The following is a 21217-nucleotide window of genomic DNA, read 5'->3' as shown; positions in this document are numbered from 1 at the left end:
CTACACCACATCAATTTCGTAACTGTGCCACCTATTGGTCAAAAGTGATAAACCATTAACTTATATTATCAGTGACTCTATATATGATATTTCAGCCATTTTGCCTAATCTTCTTAAACTGTATAATTGTTAATTGTTGCAGTTGGTCTGACACTCTCAGACTACAATGCATTTTTCAGCCTTTTGCCTAAAATCATCTTAAAACGTGATTAATTGCTCATTGCTCCAGTTGATCTGACACTGCCAGCCATTTTGGCATGTCTTGTCTTCTTCTTTGCGCTTGGCCCCGGTATTGCTGCTTGCAGCTATATTTCATCTTCTTCTTCTTCTTCCGCCACGAAGTCTATGGCAGCCCATAGAACCGTATGGTAAAAAGTTGTGAAATTTGGCACACTAATAGAGGACAGTCTGAAATGTCACTGTAGCAAATTTGGAGTCTCAAACTCAATCCCTCTAGCGCCACCATCAGTCCAAAATTTGACTCATGTTTATGCTAATAACTTTTGAACCATAAGGGCTAGAAACAAAATTCTTTTTTCCTCTGATTCCTTGGCTCAAGGCGATTCGATTGCACCCTATGACGTCATTTTCCGTCATAAAAATTTTCCCGCCATTTTTAATTTTCCGAAAAACCTACTTTTACGAACTCGTCCTAGAAGGTTCATCCGATTTGCACGAAAATTGATCCAGATCATCTTCAGACCATGCTGACAAAAAATCTTGCAAATCAAGTTGATTCGTCAAATCATTTGCGATAAACGCGCAAACAAATTTTACGTAGCGGTTGCAAAAACACTCTTAAGGCAATATCTCCGCAACGCTTTATCGTATTTAAACCAAACTTGGTACATGTCATCACAAGCATGACTTGAGGCAACATACAGCGTTTCGGCGCAGCGCCACCTACTGGTCCGGAGATACGAAAAATTGCTATTTTTGCTTATAACTTCTGAACTGTTTGTCCAAAAATCATAAAAGTTGTCTCGTTACATTCAGGACGGCATGCCGAGTCGTCTGATATTCAATTTTACCATATCGGCCATTTTGGCTGTCGGCCATTTTGAATTTTGTCAAAAAATGCTATATTTTACAAATGCATTAGTATATTGTTACTAAACTCGGTATGTGACTTCCTTGCTATGCCCTGAAGGTACTCAAAAAGTTTTAGGGCAGTGCCACCTTGTGGTCAAAAGATATAACAAACTTGACAAAAATGCTAATAACTTTTGATTAAATTAGCCTAGTATATTGAAACTGGTCATAATAGAGTCATTGGCTCATGCCGATTCAATTGCACCCTATGATGTCATTTTCGGTTATGATAATTTCCCCGCCATTTTTAATTTTCCAAAAAACCTACTTTTACGAACTCGTCCTAGACGGTTTGTCCGATTTGCACGAAAATTGAACCAGATCATCTTCAGACCATGCTGACAAAAAATCTTGCAAATCAAGTTGATTTGTCAAATCGTTTTCGATAAACGCGCACACAAATTTTGCGTAGCGGTTGCAAAAACACTCATAAGCCTATATCTCCTCAACGCTTTATCGTATTCAAACCAATCTTGGTATATGTCATCACAAGCATGACCTGAAGCAACATGCAGCGTTTCGGCGCAGCGCCACCTACTGGTCCGGAGATACAAAAAATGGCTATTTTTGCTTATAACTTTTGAACTGTTTGTCCAAAAATCATGTCTTCCGCACCATGCTTTGAAGGTACTCAAAACGTTTTGGGGCAGTGCCACCTTGTGGTCAGAGGTTATAACAAAATTTACAAACATGCTAATAACTTTTGATTAAATTAGCCTAGTTTAATGAAACTGGTCATAATACAGTCATTGGCTCATGCCGAGAACAGAGATACAAATTTTTCCATATTTGGTCAAACATCCTGTCCTCAATGTTCTTATTTGATCAAAACCTACTTTTTCAAACTCATCCTAGACCGTTTGTCCAATTTCCACCAAAATCGAATTGTATCATCTTCAGACTGTGTCAAAAAAAAGTTAGGGATTTTGCATCAATAGATGAAACTGTTTTTGTAAACCGCAGCGACGAAGTTGAGCCATTATGCCAAAATTACTCTTGAGGCTGTATCTCTGCAATGCTTTGACATATTGGCATCAAACTTTGCATGTGTCATTGTTCCCTTATTCTGACCACACCACATCAATTTCGTGTCTGTGCCACCTATTGGTCAAAAGTGATAAACCATTAACTTACATTATCAGTGACTCAATATATGATATTTCAGCCATTTTGCCTAATCTTCTTAAACTGTATAATTGTTAATTGTTGCAGTTGGTCTGACACTCTCAGACTACAATGCGTTTTTCAGCCTTTTGCCTAAAATCATCTTAAAATGTGATTAATTGCTCATTGCTCCAGTTGATCTGACACTGCCAGCCATTTTGGCATGTCTTGTCTTCTTCTTTGCGCTTGGCCCCGGTATTGCTGCTTGCAGCTATATTTAGGGGCCAAGCACCGAAGGTGCGAAGGCACCTATTGAAACCGTTCCCGTTCTTATTATTAGGGGCCAAGCACCGAAGGTGCGAAGGCACCTATTGAAACCGTTCCCGTTCCTATTATTATTATTATTAGGGGCCAAGCACCGAAGGTGCGAAGGCACCTATTGAAACCGTTCCCGTTCTTATTATTATTATTCATCTTCTTCTTCTTCTTCCGCCACGAAGTCAATGGCAGCCCATAGAACCGTATGGTAAAAAGTTGTGAAATTTGGCACACTAATAGAGGACAGTCTGAAATGTCACCGTAGCAAATTTGGAGTCTCAAACTCAATCCCTCTAGCGCCACCATCAGTCCAAAATTTTACTCATGTTTATGCTAATAACTTTTGAACCATAAGGGCTAGAAACAAAATTCTTTTTTCCTCTGATTCCTTGGCTCAAGACGATTCCATTGCACCCTATGACGTCATTTTCCGTCATAAAAATTTTCCCGCCATTTTGAATTTTCCGAAAAACCTACTTTTACGAACTCGTCCTAGACGGTTCATCCGATTTGCACGAAAATTGAACCAGATCATCTTCAGACCATGCTGACAAAAAATCTTGCAAATCAAGTTGATTCGTCAAATCATTTGCGATAAACGCGCAAACAAATTTTACGTAGTGGTTGCAAAAACACTCTTAAGGCAATATCTCCGCAACGCTTTATCGTATTCAAACCAAACTTGGTACATGTCATCACAAGCATGACTTGAGGCAACATACAGCGTTTCGGCGCAGCGCCACCTACTGGTCCGGAGATACGAAAAATTGCTATTTTTGCTTATAACTTCTGAACTGTTTGTCCAAAAATCATAAAAGTGGTCTCGATACATTCAGGACGGCATGCCGAGTCGTCTGATATTCAATTTTACCATATCGGCCATTTTGGCTGTCGGCCATTTTGAATTTTGTCAAAAAATGCTATATTTTACAAATGCATTAGTATATTGTTACTAAACTCGGTATGTGACTTCCTTGCTATGCCCTGAAGGTACTCAAAAAGTTTTAGGGCAGTGCCACCTTGTGGTCAAAAGATATAACAAACTTGACAAAAATGCTAATAACTTTTGATTAAATTAGCCTAGTATATTGAAACTGGTCATAATAGAGTCATTGGCTCATGCCGATTTAATTGCAACCTATGATGTCATTTTTGGTCATGATAATTTCCCCGCCATTTTTAATTTTCCAAAAAACCTACTTTTACGAACTCGTCCTAGACGGTTTGTCCGATTTGCACGAAAATTGAACCAGATCATCTTCAGACCATGCTGACAAAAAATCTTGCAAATCAAGTTGATTTGTCAAATCGTTTTCGATAAACGCGCACACAAAATTTGCGTAGCGGTTGCAAAAACACTCATAAGCCTATATCTCCACAACGCTTTATCGTATTCAAACCAATCTTGGTATATGTCATCACAAGCATGACCTGAAGCAACATGCAGCGTTTCGGCGCAGCGCCACCTACTGGTCCGGAGATACAAAAAATGGCTATTTTTGCTTATAACTTTTGAACTGTTTGTCCAAAAATCATGTCTTCCGCACCATGCTTTGAAGGTACTCAAAACGTTTTGGGGCAGTGCCACCTTGTGGTCAGAGGTTATAACAAAATTTACAAACATGCTAATAACTTTTGATTAAATTAGCCTAGTTTAATGAAACTGGTCATAATACAGTCATTGGCTCATGCCGAGAACAGAGATACTAATTTTTCCATATTTGGTCAAACATCCTGTCCTCAATGTTCTTATTTGATCAAAACCTACTTTTTCAAACTCATCCTAGACCGTTTGTCCAATTTCCACCAAAATCGAATCGTATCATCTTCAGACTGTGTCAACAAAAAGTTATGGATTTTGCATCAATAGATGAAACCATTTTTGTAAACCGCAGTGACGAAGTTGAGCCATTATGCCAAAATGACTCTTGAGGCTGTATCTCTGCAATGCTTTGACATATTGGCATCAAACTTTGCATGTGTCATTGTTCCCTTATTCTGACCACACCACATACATTTCGTAACTGGTCAAAGTATTGGTCAAAAGTGATAAACCATTAACTTACATTATCAGTGACTCAATATATGATATTTCAGCCATTTTGCCTAATCTTGTTAAACTGTATAATTGTTAATTGTTGCAGTTGGTCTGACACTCTCAGACTACAATGCATTTTCAGCCTTTTGCTTAAAATCATCTTAAAACGTGATTAATTGCTCATTGCTCCAGTTGATCTGACACTGCCAGCCATTTTGGCATGTCTTGTCTTCTTCTTTGCGCTTGGCCCCGGTATTGCTGCTTGCAGCTATATTTATTATTAGGGGCCAAGCACCGAAGGTGCGAAGGCACCTATTGAAACCGTTCCCGTTCTTATTATTATTAGGGGCCAAGCACCGAAGGTGCGAAGGCACCTATTGAAACCGTTCCCGTTCTTATTATTATTATTCATCTTCTTCTTCTTCTTCTTCTTCTTCTTCTTCTTCTTCTTCCGCCACGAAGTCTATGGCAGCCCATAGAACCGTATGGTAAAAAGTTGTGAAATTTGGCACACTAATAGAGGACAGTCTGAAATGTCACCGTAGCAAATTTGGAGTCTCAAACTCAATCCCTCTAGCGCCACCATCAGTCCAAAATTTGACTCATGTTTATGCTAATAACTTTTGAACCATAAGGGCTAGAAACAAATTTCTTTTTTCCTCTGATTCCTTGGCTCAAGACGATTCGATTGCACCCTATGACGTCATTTTCCGTCATAAAAATTTTCCCGCCATTTTAAATTTTCCGAAAAACCTACTTTTACGAACTCGTCCTAGACGGTTCATCCGATTTGCACGAAAATTGAACCAGATCATCTTCAGACGATGCTGACAAAAAATCTTGCAAATCAAGTTGATTCGTCAAATTGTTTTTGATAAACGTGCACACAAATTTTACGTAGCGGTTGCAAAAACCCACTTAAGGCTATAGCTCCGAAACGCTTTATCGTATTCAAACCAAACTTGGTACATGTCATCACAAGCATGACTTGAGGCAAAATACAGCGTTTCGGCGCAGCGCCACCTACTGGTCCGGAGATACAAAAAATGGCTGTTTTTGCTTATAACTTATGAACCGTTTGTCCAAAAATCATAAAAGTGGTCTCGTTAGATTCAGGACGACATGCCGAGTTGTCTGATATTCAATTTTACCATATCGGCCATTTTGGCTGTCGGCCATTTTGAATTATGTGCTAAAATGCTATATTTTACAAATGCATTAGTGTATTGTTACTAAACTCGGTATGTGACTTCCACTCCATGCCCTGAAGGTACTCAACAAGTTTTGGGGCAGTGCCACCTTGTGGTCAAAAGTTATAACAAACTTGACAAAAATGCTAATAACTTTTGATTTAATTAGCTTAGTATAATGACACTGGTCATAATACATTCATTGGCTCATGCCGATTCAATTGCACCCTATGACGTCATTTTCGGTCATGATAATTTCCCCACCATATTTAATTTTCCAAAAAACCTACTTTTGCGAACTCGTCCTAGACGGTTTGTCCGATTTGCACGAAAATTGAACCAGATCATCTTCAGACCATGCTGACAAAAAATCTTGCAAATCAAGTTGATTCGTCAAATCGTTTTTGATAAACGTGCACACAAATTTTACGTAGCGGTTGCAAAAACACTCATAAGGCTATATCTCCGCAACACTTTATCGTGTTCAATCCAAACTTGGTACATGTCATCACAAGCATGACTTGAGGCAACTTGCAGCGTTTCGGCGCAGCGCCACCTACTGGTCCGGAGATACAAAAAAATGGCTATTTTTGCTTATAACTTTTGAACCGTTTGTCCAAAAATAATAAAAGTTGTCTCGTTAGATTTAGGACGGTATTCAGAGTTGTCTGATTTTCAATTTTACCATATCGGCCATTTTGGCTCTCGGCTATTTTGAATTATGTGCTAAAATACTATAATTTACAAATGCATTAGTCTATCGTTACGAAACTTGGTATGGGTCTTCCGCACCATGCTTTGAAGGTACTCAAAAAGTTTTGGGGTAGTGCCACCTTGTGGTCAAAGGTTATAACAAAATTTACAAAAATGCTAATAACTTTTGATTAAATTAGCCTAGTTTAATGAAACGGGTCAAAATACATTTATTGGCTCAGGCCAAGAATATAGATACTAATTTTGCCATATTTGGTCAAACATACTGTCCTCAATGTTCTTATTTGATCAAAATCTACTTTTTCAAACTCATCCTAGACCGGTTGTCCAATTTCCACCAAAATCGAATCGTATCATCTTCAGACTGTGTCAACAAAAAGTTAGGGATTTTGCATCAATAGATGAAACCGTTTTTGTAAACCGCAGCGACGAATTTGAGGCATGATGCCAAAATGACTCTTGAGGCTGTATCTCTGAAATGCTTTGACATATTGGTATCAAACTTTGCATGTGTCATTGTTCCCTTATTCTGACCACACCATATCAATTTCGTAACTGCGCCACCTATTGGTCAAAAGTGATAAACCATTAACTTATATTATCAGTGACTCTATATATGATATTTCAGCCATTTTGCCTAATCTTCTTAAACTGTATAATTGTTCATTGTTGCAGTTGGTCTGACACTGTCAGACTACAATGCATTTTTCAGCCTTTTGCCTAAAATCATCTTAAAACGTGATTAATTGCTCATTGCTCCAGTTGATCTGACACTGCCAGCCATTTTGGCATGTCTTGTCTTCTTCTTTGCGCTTGGCCCCGGTATTGCTGCTTGCAGCTATATTTATTCATCTTCTTCTTCTTCTTCCGCCGCGAAGTCTATGGCAGCCCATAGAACCGTATGGTAAAAAGTTGTGAAATTTGGCACACTAATAGAGGACAGTCTGAAATGTCACCGTAGCAAATTTGGAGTCTCAAACTCAATCCCTCTAGCGCCACCATCAGTCCAAAATTTGACTCATGTTTATGCTTATAACTTTTGAACCATAAGGGCTAGAAACAAAATTATTTTTTCCTCTGATTCCTTGGCTCAAGACGAATCGATTGCACCCTATGACGTCATTTTCCGTCATAAAAATTTCCCCGCCATTTTGAATTTTCCGAAAAACCTACTTTTACGAACTCGTCCTAGACGGTTCATCCGATTTGCACGAAAATTGAACCAGATCATCTTCAGACCATGCTGACAAAAAATCTTGCAAATCAAGTTGATTCGTCAAATCATTTTTGATAAACGCGCAAACAAATTTTACGTAGCGGTTGCAAAAACACACTTAAGGCAATATCTCCGCAACGCTTTATCGTATTCAAACCAAACTTGGTACATGTCATCACAAGCATGACTTGAGGCAACATACAGCGTTTCGGCGCAGCACCACCTACTGGTCCGGAGATACGAAAAATTGCTATTTTTGCTTATAACTTCTGAACTGTTTGTCCAAAAATCATAAAAGTGGTCTCGTTACATTCAGGACGGCATGCCGAGTCGTCTGATATTCAATTTTACCATATCGGCCATTTTGGCTGTCGGCCATTTTGAATTTTGTCAAAAAATGCTATATTTTACAAATGCATTAGTATATTGTTACTAAACTCGGTATGTGACTTCCATGCTATGCCCTGAAGGTACTCAAAAAGTTTTAGGGCAGTGCCACCTTGTGGTCAAAAGATATAACAAACTTGACAAAAATGCTAATAACTTTTGATTAAATTAGCCTAGTATATTGAAACTGGTCATAATAGAGTCATTGGCTCATGCCGATTCAATTGCAACCTATGATGTCATTTTCGGTCATGATAATTTCCCCGCCATTTTTAATTTTCCAAAAAACCTACTTTTGCGAACTCGTCCTAGACGGTTTGTCCGATTTGCACAGAAATTGAACCATATCATCTTCAGACCATGCTGACAAAAAATCTTGCAAATCAAGTTGATTTGTCAAATCGTTTTCGATAAACGCGCACACAAATTTTGCGTAGCGGTTGCAAAAACACTCATAAGCCTATATCTCCACAACGCTTTATCGTATTCAAACCAATCTTGGTAGATGTCATCACAAGCATGACCTGAGGCAAAATGCATCGTTTCGGCGCAGCGCCACCTACTGGTCTGAAGATACAAAAAATGGCTATTTTTGCTTATAACTTTTGAACTGTTTGTCCAAAAATCATGTCTTCCGCACCATGCTTTGAAGGTACTCAAAACGTTTTGGGGCAGTGCCACCTTGTGGTAAGAGGTTATAACAAAATTTACAAACATGCTAATAACTTTTGATTAAATTAGCCTAGTTTAATGAAACTGGTCATAATACAGTCATTGGCTCATGCCGAGAACAGAGATACTAATTTTTCCATATTTGGTCAAACATCCTGTCCTCAATGTTCTTATTTGATCAAAACCTACTTTTTCAAACTCATCCTAGACCGTTTGTCCAATTTCCACCAAAATCGAATCGTATCATCTTCAGACTGTGTCAACAAAAAGTTAGGGATTTTGCATCAATAGATGAAACCGTTTTTCTAAACCGCAGCGACGAAGTTGAGCCATTATGCCAAAATGACTCTTGAGGCTGTATCTCTGCAATGCTTTGACATATTGGCATCAAACTTTGCATGTGTCATTGTTCCCTTATTCTGACCACACCACATCAATTTCGTATCTGTGCCACCTATTGGTCAAAAGTGATAAACCATTAACTTACATTATCAGTGACTCAATATATGATATTTCAGCCATTTTGCCTAATCTTCTTAAACTGTATAATTGTTAATTGTTGCAGTTGGTCTGACACTCTCAGACTACAATGCATTTTCAGCCTTTTGCTTAAAATCATCTTAAAACGTGATTAATTGCTCATTGCTCCAGTTGATCTGACACTGCCAGCCATTTTGGCATGTCTTGTCTTCTTCTTTGCGCTTGGCCCCGGTATTGCTGCTTGCAGCTATTTAGGGGCCAAGCACCGAAGGTGCGAAGGCACCTTTTGAAACCGTTCCCGTTCTTATTATTATTATTCATCTTCTTCTTCTTCTTCTTCTTCTTCTTCTTCTTCTTCCGCCACTAAGTCTATGGCAGCCCATAGAACCGTATGGTAAAAAGTTTTGAAATTTGGCACACTAATAGAGGACAGTCTGTAATGTCACCGTAGCAAATTTGGAGTCTCAAACTCAATCCCTCTAGCGCCACCATCAGTCCAAAATTTGACTCATGTTTATGCTAATAACTTTTGAACCATAAGGGCTAGAAACAAAATTCTTTTTTCCTCTGATTCCTTGGCTCAAGACGATTCCATTGCACCCTATGACGTCATTTTCCGTCATAAAAATTTTCCCGCCATTTTGAATTTTCCGAAAAACCTACTTTTACGAACTCGTCCTAGACGGTTCATCCGATTTGCACGAAAATAAAACCAGATCATCTTCAGACCATGCTGACAAAAAATCTTGCAAATCAAGTTGATTCGTCAAATCATTTGCGATAAACGCGCAAACAAATTTTACGTAGTGGTTGCAAAAACACTCTTAAGGCAATATCTCCGCAACGCTTTATCGTATTCAAACCAAACTTGGTACATGTCATCACAAGCATTACTTGAGGCAACATACAGCGTTTCGGCGCAGCGCCACCTACTGGTCCGGAGATACGAAAAATTGCAATTTTTGCTTATAACTTCTGAACTGTTTGTCCAAAAATCATAAAAGTGGTCTCGTTACATTCAGGACGGCATGCCGAGTCGTCTGATATTCAATTTTACCATATCGGCCATTTTGGCTGTCGGCCATTTTGAATTTTGTCAAAAAATGCTATATTTTACAAATGCATTAGTATATTGTTACTAAACTCGGTATGTGACTTCCTTGCTATGCCCTGAAGGTACTCAAAAAGTTTTAGGGCAGTGCCACCTTGAGGTCAAAAGATATAACAAACTTGACAAAAATGCTAATAACTTTTGATTAAATTAGCCTAGTATATTGAAACTGGTCATAATAGAGTCATTGGCTCATGCCGATTCAATTGCAACCTATGATGTCATTTTCGGTCATGATAATTTCCCCGCCATTTTTAATTTTACTAAAAACCTACTTTTACGAACTCGTCCTAGACGGTTTGACCGATTCGCACGAAAATTGAACCAGATCATCTTCAGACCATGCTGACAAAAAATCTTGCAAATCAAGTTGATTTGTCAAATCGTTTTCGATAAACGCGCACACAAATTTTGCGTAGCGGTTGCAAAAACACTCATAAGCCTATATCTCCACAACGCTTTATCGTATTCAAACCAATCTTGGTATATGTCATCACAAGCATGACCTGAAGCAACATGCAGCGTTTCGGCGCAGCGCCACCTACTGGTCCGGAGATACAAAAAATGGCTATTTTTGCTTATAACTTTTGAACTGTTTGTCCAAAAATCATGTCTTCCGCACCATGCTTTGAAGGTACTCAAAACGTTTTGGGGCAGTGCCACCTTGTGGTCAGAGGTTATAACAAAATTTACAAACATGCTAATAACTTTTGATTAAATTAGCCTAGTTTAATGAAACTGGTCATAATACAGTCATTGGCTCATGCCGAGAACAGAGATACTAATTTTTCCATATTTGGTCAAACATCCTGTCCTCAATGTTCTTATTTGATCAAAACCTACTTTTTCAAACTCATCCTAGACCGTTTGTCCAATTTCCACCAAAATCGAATCGTATCATCTTCAGACTGTGTCAACAAAAAGTTAGGGATTTTGCATCAATAGATGAAACCGTTTTTGTAAACCGCAGCGACGAAGTTGAGCCATTATGCCAAAATTACTCTTGAGGCTGTATCTCTGCAATGCTTTGACATATTGGCATCAAACTTTGCATGTGTCATTGTTCCCTTATTCTGACCACACCACATCAATTTCGTATCTGTGCCACCTATTGGTCAAAAGTGATAAACCATTAACTTACATTATCAGTGACTCAATATATGATATTTCAGCCATTTTGCCTAATCTTCTTAAACTGTATAATTGTTAATTGTTGCAGTTGGTCTGACACTCTCAGACTACAATGCATTTTCAGCCTTTTGCTTAAAATCATCTTAAAACGTGATTAATTGCTCATTGCTCCAGTTGATCTGACACTGCCAGCCATTTTGGCATGTCTTGTCTTCTTCTTTGCGCTTGGCCCCGGTATTGCTGCTTGCAGCTATATTTCATCTTCTTCTTCTTCTTCCGCCACGAAGTCTATGGCAGCCCATAGAACCGTATGGTAAAAAGTTGTGAAATTTGGCACACTAATAGAGGACAGTCTGAAATGTCACTGTAGCAAATTTGGAGTCTCAAACTCAATCCCTCTAGCGCCACCATCAGTCCAAAATTTGACTCATGTTTATGCTAATAACTTTTGAACCATAAGGGCTAGAAACAAAATTCTTTTTTCCTCTGATTCCTTGGCTCAAGACGATTCCATTGCACCCTATGACGTCATTTTCCGTCATAAAAATTTTCCCGCCATTTTGAATTTTCCGAAAAACCTACTTTTACGAACTCGTCCTAGACGGTTCATCCGATTTGCACGAAAATAAAACCAGATCATCTTCAGACCATGCTGACAAAAAATCTTGCAAATCAAGTTGATTCGTCAAATCATTTGCGATAAACGCGCAAACAAATTTTACGTAGTGGTTGCAAAAACACTCTTAAGGCAATATCTCCGCAACGCTTTATCGTATTCAAACCAAACTTGGTACATGTCATCACAAGCATTACTTGAGGCAACATACAGCGTTTCGGCGCAGCGCCACCTACTGGTCCGGAGATACGAAAAATTGCAATTTTTGCTTATAACTTCTGAACTGTTTGTCCAAAAATCATAAAAGTGGTCTCGTTACATTCAGGACGGCATGCCGAGTCGTCTGATATTCAATTTTACCATATCGGCCATTTTGGCTGTCGGCCATTTTGAATTTTGTCAAAAAATGCTATATTTTACAAATGCATTAGTATATTGTTACTAAACTCGGTATGTGACTTCCTTGCTATGCCCTGAAGGTACTCAAAAAGTTTTAGGGCAGTGCCACCTTGAGGTCAAAAGATATAACAAACTTGACAAAAATGCTAATAACTTTTGATTAAATTAGCCTAGTATATTGAAACTGGTCATAATAGAGTCATTGGCTCATGCCGATTCAATTGCAACCTATGATGTCATTTTCGGTCATGATAATTTCCCCGCCATTTTTAATTTTACTAAAAACCTACTTTTACGAACTCGTCCTAGACGGTTTGACCGATTCGCACGAAAATTGAACCAGATCATCTTCAGACCATGCTGACAAAAAATCTTGCAAATCAAGTTGATTTGTCAAATCGTTTTCGATAAACGCGCACACAAATTTTGCGTAGCGGTTGCAAAAACACTCATAAGCCTATATCTCCACAACGCTTTATCGTATTCAAACCAATCTTGGTATATGTCATCACAAGCATGACCTGAAGCAACATGCAGCGTTTCGGCGCAGCGCCACCTACTGGTCCGGAGATACAAAAAATGGCTATTTTTGCTTATAACTTTTGAACTGTTTGTCCAAAAATCATGTCTTCCGCACCATGCTTTGAAGGTACTCAAAACGTTTTGGGGCAGTGCCACCTTGTGGTCAGAGGTTATAACAAAATTTACAAACATGCTAATAACTTTTGATTAAATTAGCCTAGTTTAATGAAACTGGTCATAATACAGTCATTGGCTCATGCCGAGAACAGAGATACTAATTTTTCCATATTTGGTCAAACATCCTGTCCTCAATGTTCTTATTTGATCAAAACCTACTTTTTCAAACTCATCCTAGACCGTTTGTCCAATTTCCACCAAAATCGAATCGTATCATCTTCAGACTGTGTCAACAAAAAGTTAGGGATTTTGCATCAATAGATGAAACCGTTTTTGTAAACCGCAGCGACGAAGTTGAGCCATTATGCCAAAATTACTCTTGAGGCTGTATCTCTGCAATGCTTTGACATATTGGCATCAAACTTTGCATGTGTCATTGTTCCCTTATTCTGACCACACCACATCAATTTCGTATCTGTGCCACCTATTGGTCAAAAGTGATAAACCATTAACTTACATTATCAGTGACTCAATATATGATATTTCAGCCATTTTGCCTAATCTTCTTAAACTGTATAATTGTTAATTGTTGCAGTTGGTCTGACACTCTCAGACTACAATGCATTTTCAGCCTTTTGCTTAAAATCATCTTAAAACGTGATTAATTGCTCATTGCTCCAGTTGATCTGACACTGCCAGCCATTTTGGCATGTCTTGTCTTCTTCTTTGCGCTTGGCCCCGGTATTGCTGCTTGCAGCTATATTTCATCTTCTTCTTCTTCTTCTTCTTCTTCTTCTTCTTCTTCTTCTTCTTCTTCCGCCACGAAGTCTATGGCAGCCCATAGAACCGTATGGTAAAAAGTTGTGAAATTTGGCACACTAATAGAGGACAGTCTGAAATGTCACCGTAGCAAATTTGGAGTCTCTAACTCAATCCCTCTAGCGCCACCATCAGTCCAAAATTTGACTCATGTTTATGCTAATAACTTTTGAACCATAAGGACTAGAAACAAAATTCTTTTTTCCACTGATTCCTTGGCTCAAGACGATTCGATTGCACCATATGACGTCATTTTCCGTCATAAAAATTTTCCCGCCATTTTGAATTTTCCGAAAAACCTACTTTTACGAACTCGTCCTAGACGGTTCATCCGATTTGCACGAAAATTGAACCAGATCATCTTCAGACCATGCTGACAAAAAATCTTGCAAATCAAGTTGATTCGTCAAATCATTTGCGATAAACGCGCAAACAAATTTTACGTAGCGGTGGCAAAAACACTCTTAAGGCAATATCTCCGCAACGCTTTATCGTATTCAAACCAAACTTGGTACATGTCATCACAAGCATGACTTGAGGCAACATACAGCGTTTCGGCGCAGCGCCACCTACTGGTCCGGAGATACGAAAAATTGCTATTTTTGCTTATAACTTCTGAACCGTTTGTCCAAAAATCATGTCTTCCGCACCATGCTTTGAAGGTACTCAAAACGTTTTGGGGCAGTGCCACCTTGTGGTCAGAGGTTATAACAAAATTTACAAACATGCTAATAACTTTTGATTAAATTAGCCTAGTTTAATGAAACTGGTCATAATACAGTCATTGGCTCATGCCGAGAACAGAGATACTAATTTTTCCATATTTGGTCAAACATCCTGTCCTCAATGTTCTTATTTGATCAAAACCTACTTTTTCAAACTCATCCTAGACCGTTTGTCCAATTTCCACCAAAATCGAATCGTATCATCTTCAGACTGTGTCAACAAAAAGTTAGGGATTTTGCATCAATAGATGAAACCGTTTTTGTAAACCGCAGCGACGAAGTTGAGCCATTATGCCAAAATTACTCTTGAGGCTGTATCTCTGCAATGCTTTGACATATTGGCATCAAACTTTGCATGTGTCATTGTTCCCTTATTCTGACCACACCACATCAATTTCGTATCTGTGCCACCTATTGGTCAAAAGTGATAAACCATTAACTTACATTATCAGTGACTCAATATATGATATTTCAGCCATTTTGCCTAATCTTCTTAAACTGTATAATTGTTAATTGTTGCAGTTGGTCTGACACTCTCAGACTACAATGCATTTTCAGCCTTTTGCTTAAAATCATCTTAAAACGTGATTAATTGCTCATTGCTCCAGTTGATCTGACACTGCCAGCCATTTTGGCATGTCTTGTCTTCTTCTTTGCGCTTGGCCCCGGTATTGCTGCTTGCAGCTATATTTCATCTTCTTCTTCTTCTTCTTCTTCTTCTTCTTCTTCTTCTTCTTCTTCCGCCACGAAGTCTATGGCAGCCCATAGAACCGTATGGTAAAAAGTTGTGAAATTTGGCACACTAATAGAGGACAGTCTGAAATGTCACCGTAGCAAATTTGGAGTCTCTAACTCAATCCCTCTAGCGCCACCATCAGTCCAAAATTTGACTCATGTTTATGCTAATAACTTTTGAACCATAAGGACTAGAAACAAAATTCTTTTTTCCACTGATTCCTTGGCTCAAGACGATTCGATTGCACCATATGACGTCATTTTCCGTCATAAAAATTTTCCCGCCATTTTGAATTTTCCGAAAAACCTACTTTTACGAACTCGTCCTAGACGGTTCATCCGATTTGCACGAAAATTGAACCAGATCATCTTCAGACCATGCTGACAAAAAATCTTGCAAATCAAGTTGATTCGTCAAATCATTTGCGATAAACGCGCAAACAAATTTTACGTAGCGGTGGCAAAAACACTCTTAAGGCAATATCTCCGCAACGCTTTATCGTATTCAAACCAAACTTGGTACATGTCATCACAAGCATGACTTGAGGCAACATACAGCGTTTCGGCGCAGCGCCACCTACTGGTCCGGAGATACGAAAAATTGCTATTTTTGCTTATAACTTCTGAACCGTTTGTCCAAAAATCATAAAAGTGGTCTCGTTACATTCAGGACGGCATGCCGAGTCGTCTGATATTCAATTTTACCATATCGGCCATTTTGGCTGTCGGCCATTTTGAATTTTGTCAAAAAATGCTATATTTTACAAATGCATTAGTATATTGTTACTAAACTCGGTATGTGACTTCCTTGCTATGCCCTGAAGGTACTCAAAAAGTTTTAGGGCAGTGCCACCTTGTGGTCAAAAGATATAACAAACTTGACAAAAATGCTAATAACTTTTGATTTAATTAGCTTAGTATAATGACACTGGTCATAATACATTAATTGGCTCATGCCGATTCAATTGCACCCTATGACGTCATTTTCGGTCATGATAATTTCCCCGCCATTTTTAATTTTCCAAAAAACCTACTTTTGCGAACTCGTCCTAGACGGTTTGTCAGATTTGCACGAAAATTGAACCAGATCATCTTCAGACTATGCTGACAAAAAATCTTGCAAATCAAGTTGATTCGTCAAATTATTTGCGATAAACGCGCAAACAAATTTTACGTAGCGGTTGCAAAAACACACTTAAGGCAATATCTCCGCAACGCTTTATCGTATTCAAACCAAACTTGGTACATGTCATCACAAGCATGACTTGAGGCAACATACAGCGTTTCGACGCAGCGCCACCTACTGGTCCGGAGATACGAAAAATTGCTATTTTTGCTTATAACTTCTGAACTGTTTGTCCAAAAATCATAAAAGTGGTCTCGTTACATTCAGGACGGCATGCCGAGTCGTCTGATATTCAATTTTACCATATCGGCCATTTTGGCTGTCGGCAATTTTGAATTATGTGCTAAAATGCTATATTTTACAAATGCATTAGTATATTGTTACTAAACTCGGTATGTGACTTCCACTCCATGCCCTGAAGGTACTCAAAAAGTTTTGGGGCAGTGCCACCTTGTGGTCAAAAGTTATAACAAACTTGACAAAAATGCTAATAACTTTTGATTTAATTAGCTTAGTATAATGAAACTGGTCATAATACATTCATTGGCTCATGCCGATTCAATTGCACCCTATGACGTCATTTTCGGTCATGATAATTTCCCCGCCATATTTAATTATCCAAAAAACCTACTTTTGCAAACTCGTCCTAGACGGTTTGTCCGATTTGCACGAAAATTGAACCAGATCATCTTCAGACCATGCTGACAAAAAATCTTGCAAATCAAGTTGATTTGTCAAATCGTTTTCGATAAACGCGCACACACATTTTGCGTAGCGGTTGCAAAAACACTCATAAGCCTATATCTCCACAATGCTTTATCGTATTCAAACCAATCTTGGTATATGTCATCACAAGCATGACCTGAAGCAACATGCAGCGTTTCGGCGCAGCGCCACCTACTGGTCCGGAGATACAAAAAATGGCTATTTTTGCTTATAACTTTTGAACTGTTTGTCCAAAAATCATGTCTTCCGCACCATGCTTTGAAGGTACTCAAAACGTTTTGGGGCAGTGCCACCTTGTGGTCAGAGGTTATAACAAAATTTACAAACATGCTAATAACTTTTGATTAAATTAGCCTAGTTTAATGAAACTGGTCATAATACAGTCATTGGCTCATGCCGAGAACAGTGATACTAATTTTTCCATATTTGGTCAAACATCCTGTCCTCAATGTTCTTATTTGATCAAAACCTACTTTTTCAAACTCATCCTAGACCGTTTGTCCAATTTCCACCAAAATCGAATCGTATCATCTTCAGACTGTCAACAAAAAGTTAGGGATTTTGCATCAATAGATGAAACCGTTTTTGTAAACCGCAGCGACGAAGTTGAGCCATTATGCCAAAATTACTCTTGAGGCTGTATCTCTGCAATGCTTTGACATATTGGCATCAAACTTTGCATGTGTCATTGTTCCCTTATTCTGACCACACCACATCAATTTCGTATCTGTGCCACCTATTGGTCAAAAGTGATAAACCATTAACTTACATTATCAGTGACTCAATATATGATATTTCAGCCATTTTGCCTAATCTTCTTAAACTGTATAATTGTTAATTGTTGCAGTTGGTCTGACACTCTCAGACTACAATGCATTTTCAGCCTTTTGCTTAAAATCATGTTAAAACGTGATTAATTGCTCATTGCTCCAGTTGATCTGACACTGCCAGCCATTTTGGCATGTCTTGTATTCTTCTTTGCGCTTGGCCCCGGTATTGCTGCTTGCAGCTATATTTATTAGGGGCCAAGCACCGAAGGTGCGAAGGCACCTATTGAAACCGTTCCCGTTCTTATTATTAGGGGCCAAGCACCGAAGGTGCGAAGGCACCTATTGAAACCGTTCCCGTTCTTATTATTATTATTCATCTTCTTCTTCTTCTTCTTCTTCTTCTTCCGCCACGAAGTCTATGGCAGCCCATAGAACCGTATGGTAAAAAGTTGTGAAATTTGGCACACTAATAGAGGACAGTCTGAAATGTCACCGTAGCAAATTTGGAGTCTCAAACTCAATCCCTCTAGCGCCACCATCAGTCCAAAATTTGACTCATGTTTATGCTAATAACTTTTGAACCATAAGGGCTAGAAACAAAATTCTTTTTTCCTCTGATTCCTTGGCTCAGGACAATTCGATTGCACCCTATGACGTCATTTTCCGCCATGATAATTTTCCCGCCATTTTTAATTAACCGAAAAACCTACTTTTGCGAACTCGTCCTAGACGGTTCATCCGATTTGCACGAAAATTGAACCAGATCATCTTCAGACCATGCTGACAAAAAATCTTGCAAATCAAGTTCATTTGTCAAATCGTTTGCGATAAACGCGCAAACAAATTTTACGTAGCGGTTGCAAAAACACTCTTAAGGCAATATCTCCACAACGCTTTATCTTGTTCAAACCAAACTTGGTACATCTCATCACAAGCATGACTTGAGGCAACATACAGCGTTTCGGCGCAGCGCCACCTACTGGTCCGGAGATACGAAAAATTGCAATTTTTGCTTATAACTTCTGAACTGTTTGTCCAAAAATCATAAAAGTGGTCTCGTTACATTCAGGACGGCATGCCGAGTCGTCTGATATTCAATTTTACCATATCGGCCATTTTGCTTGTCGGCCATTTTGAATTTTGTCAAAAAATGCTATATTTTACAAATGCATTAGTGTATTGTTACTAAACTCGGTATGTGACTTCCATGCCATGCCCTGAAGGTACTCAAAAAGTTTTAGGGCAGTGCCACCTTGTGGTCAAAAGATATAACAAACTTGACAAAAATGCTAATAACTTTTGATTAAATTAGCCTAGTATATTGAAACTGGTCATAATAGAGTCATTGGCTCATGCCAATTCAATTGCAACCTATGATGTCATTTTCGGTCATGATAATTTCCCCGCCATTTTTAATTTTCCAAAAAACCTACTTTTACGAACTCGTCCTAGACGGTTTGTCCGATTTGCACGAAAATTTAACCAGATCATCTTCAGACCATGCTGACAAAAAATCTTGCAAATCAAGTTCATTTGTCAAATCGTTTTCGATAAACGCGCACACAAATTTTGCGTAGCGGTTGCAAAAACACTCATAAGCCTATATCTCCACAACGCTTTATCGTATTCAAACCAATCTTGGTATATGTCATCACAAGCATGACCTGAAGCAACATGCAGCGTTTCGGCGCAGCGCCACCTACTGGTCCGGAGATACAAAAAATGGCTATTTTTGCTTATAACTTTTGAACTGTTTTTCCAAAAATCATGTCTTCCGCACCATGCTTTGAAGGTACTCAAAACGTTTTGGGGCAGTGCCACCTTGTGGTCAGAGGTTATAACAAAATTTACAAACATGCTAATAACTTTTGATTAAATTAGCCTAGTTTAATGAAACTGGTCATAATACAGTCATTGGCTCATGCCGAGAACATAGATACTAATTTTGCCATATTTGGTCAAACATCCTGTCCTCAATGTTCTTATTTGATCAAAACCTACTTTTTCAAACTCATCCTAGACCGTTTGTCCAATTTCCACCAAAATCGAATCGTATCATCTTCAGACTGTGTCAACAAAAAGTTAGGGATTTTGCATCAATAGATGAAACCGTTTTTGTAAACCGCAGCGACGAAGTTGAGCCATTATGCCAAAATTACTCTTGAGGCTGTATCTCTGCAATGCTTTGACATATTGGCATCAAACTTTGCATGTGTCATTGTTCCCTTATTCTGACCACACCACATCAATTTCGTATCTGTGCCACCTATTGGTCAAAAGTGATAAACCATTAACTTACATTATCAGTGACTCAATATATGATATTTCAGCCATTTTGCCTAATCTTCTTAAACTGTATAATTGTTAATTGTTGCAGTTGGTCTGACACTCTCAGACTACAATGCGTTTTTCAGCCTTTTGCCTAAAATCATCTTAAAATGTGATTAATTGCTCATTGCTCCAGTTGATCTGACACTGCCAGCCATTTTGGCATGTCTTGTCTTCTTCTTTGCGCTTGGCCCCGGTATTGCTGCTTGCAGCTATATTTATTATTCATCTTCTTCTTCTTCTTCCGCCACGAAGTCTATGGAAGCCCATAGAACCGTATGGTAAAAAGTTGTGAAACTTGGCACACTAATAGAGGACAGTCTGAAATGTCACCGTAGCAAATTTGGAGTCTCAAACTCAATCCCTCTAGCGCCACCATCAGTCCAAAATGTGACTCATGTTTATGCTAATAACTTTTGAACCATAAGGGCTAGAAACAAAATTCTTTTTTCCTCTGATTCCTTTGCTCAAGACGATTCGATTGCACCATATGACGTCATTTTCCGTCATAAAAATGTTCCCGCCATTTTGAATTTTTCGAAAAACCTACTTTTACGAACTCGTCCTAGACGGTTCATCCGATTTGCACGAAAATTGAACCAGATCATCTTCAGACCACGCTGACAAAAAATCTTGCAAATCAAGTTGATTCGTCAAATCATTTGCGATAAACGCGCAAACAAATTTTACGTAGCGGTTGCAAAAACACACTTAAGGCAATATCTCCGCAACGCTTTATCGTATTCAAACCAAACTTGGTACATGTCATCACAAGTATGACTTGAGGCAACATGCAGTGTTTCGGCGCAGCGCCACCTACTGGTCCGGAGATACAAAAAATGGCTGTTTTTGCTTATAACTTTTGAACCGTTTGTCCAAAA

This window comes from Gobio gobio, assembly GCF_949357685.1.
Source record: "Gobio gobio genome assembly, chromosome: 1".
Taxonomy (NCBI): Eukaryota; Metazoa; Chordata; class Actinopteri; order Cypriniformes; family Gobionidae; genus Gobio; species Gobio gobio.
The sequence above is the reverse complement of the archived record's forward strand: the minus strand, read 5'-3'. Positions refer to the sequence as shown.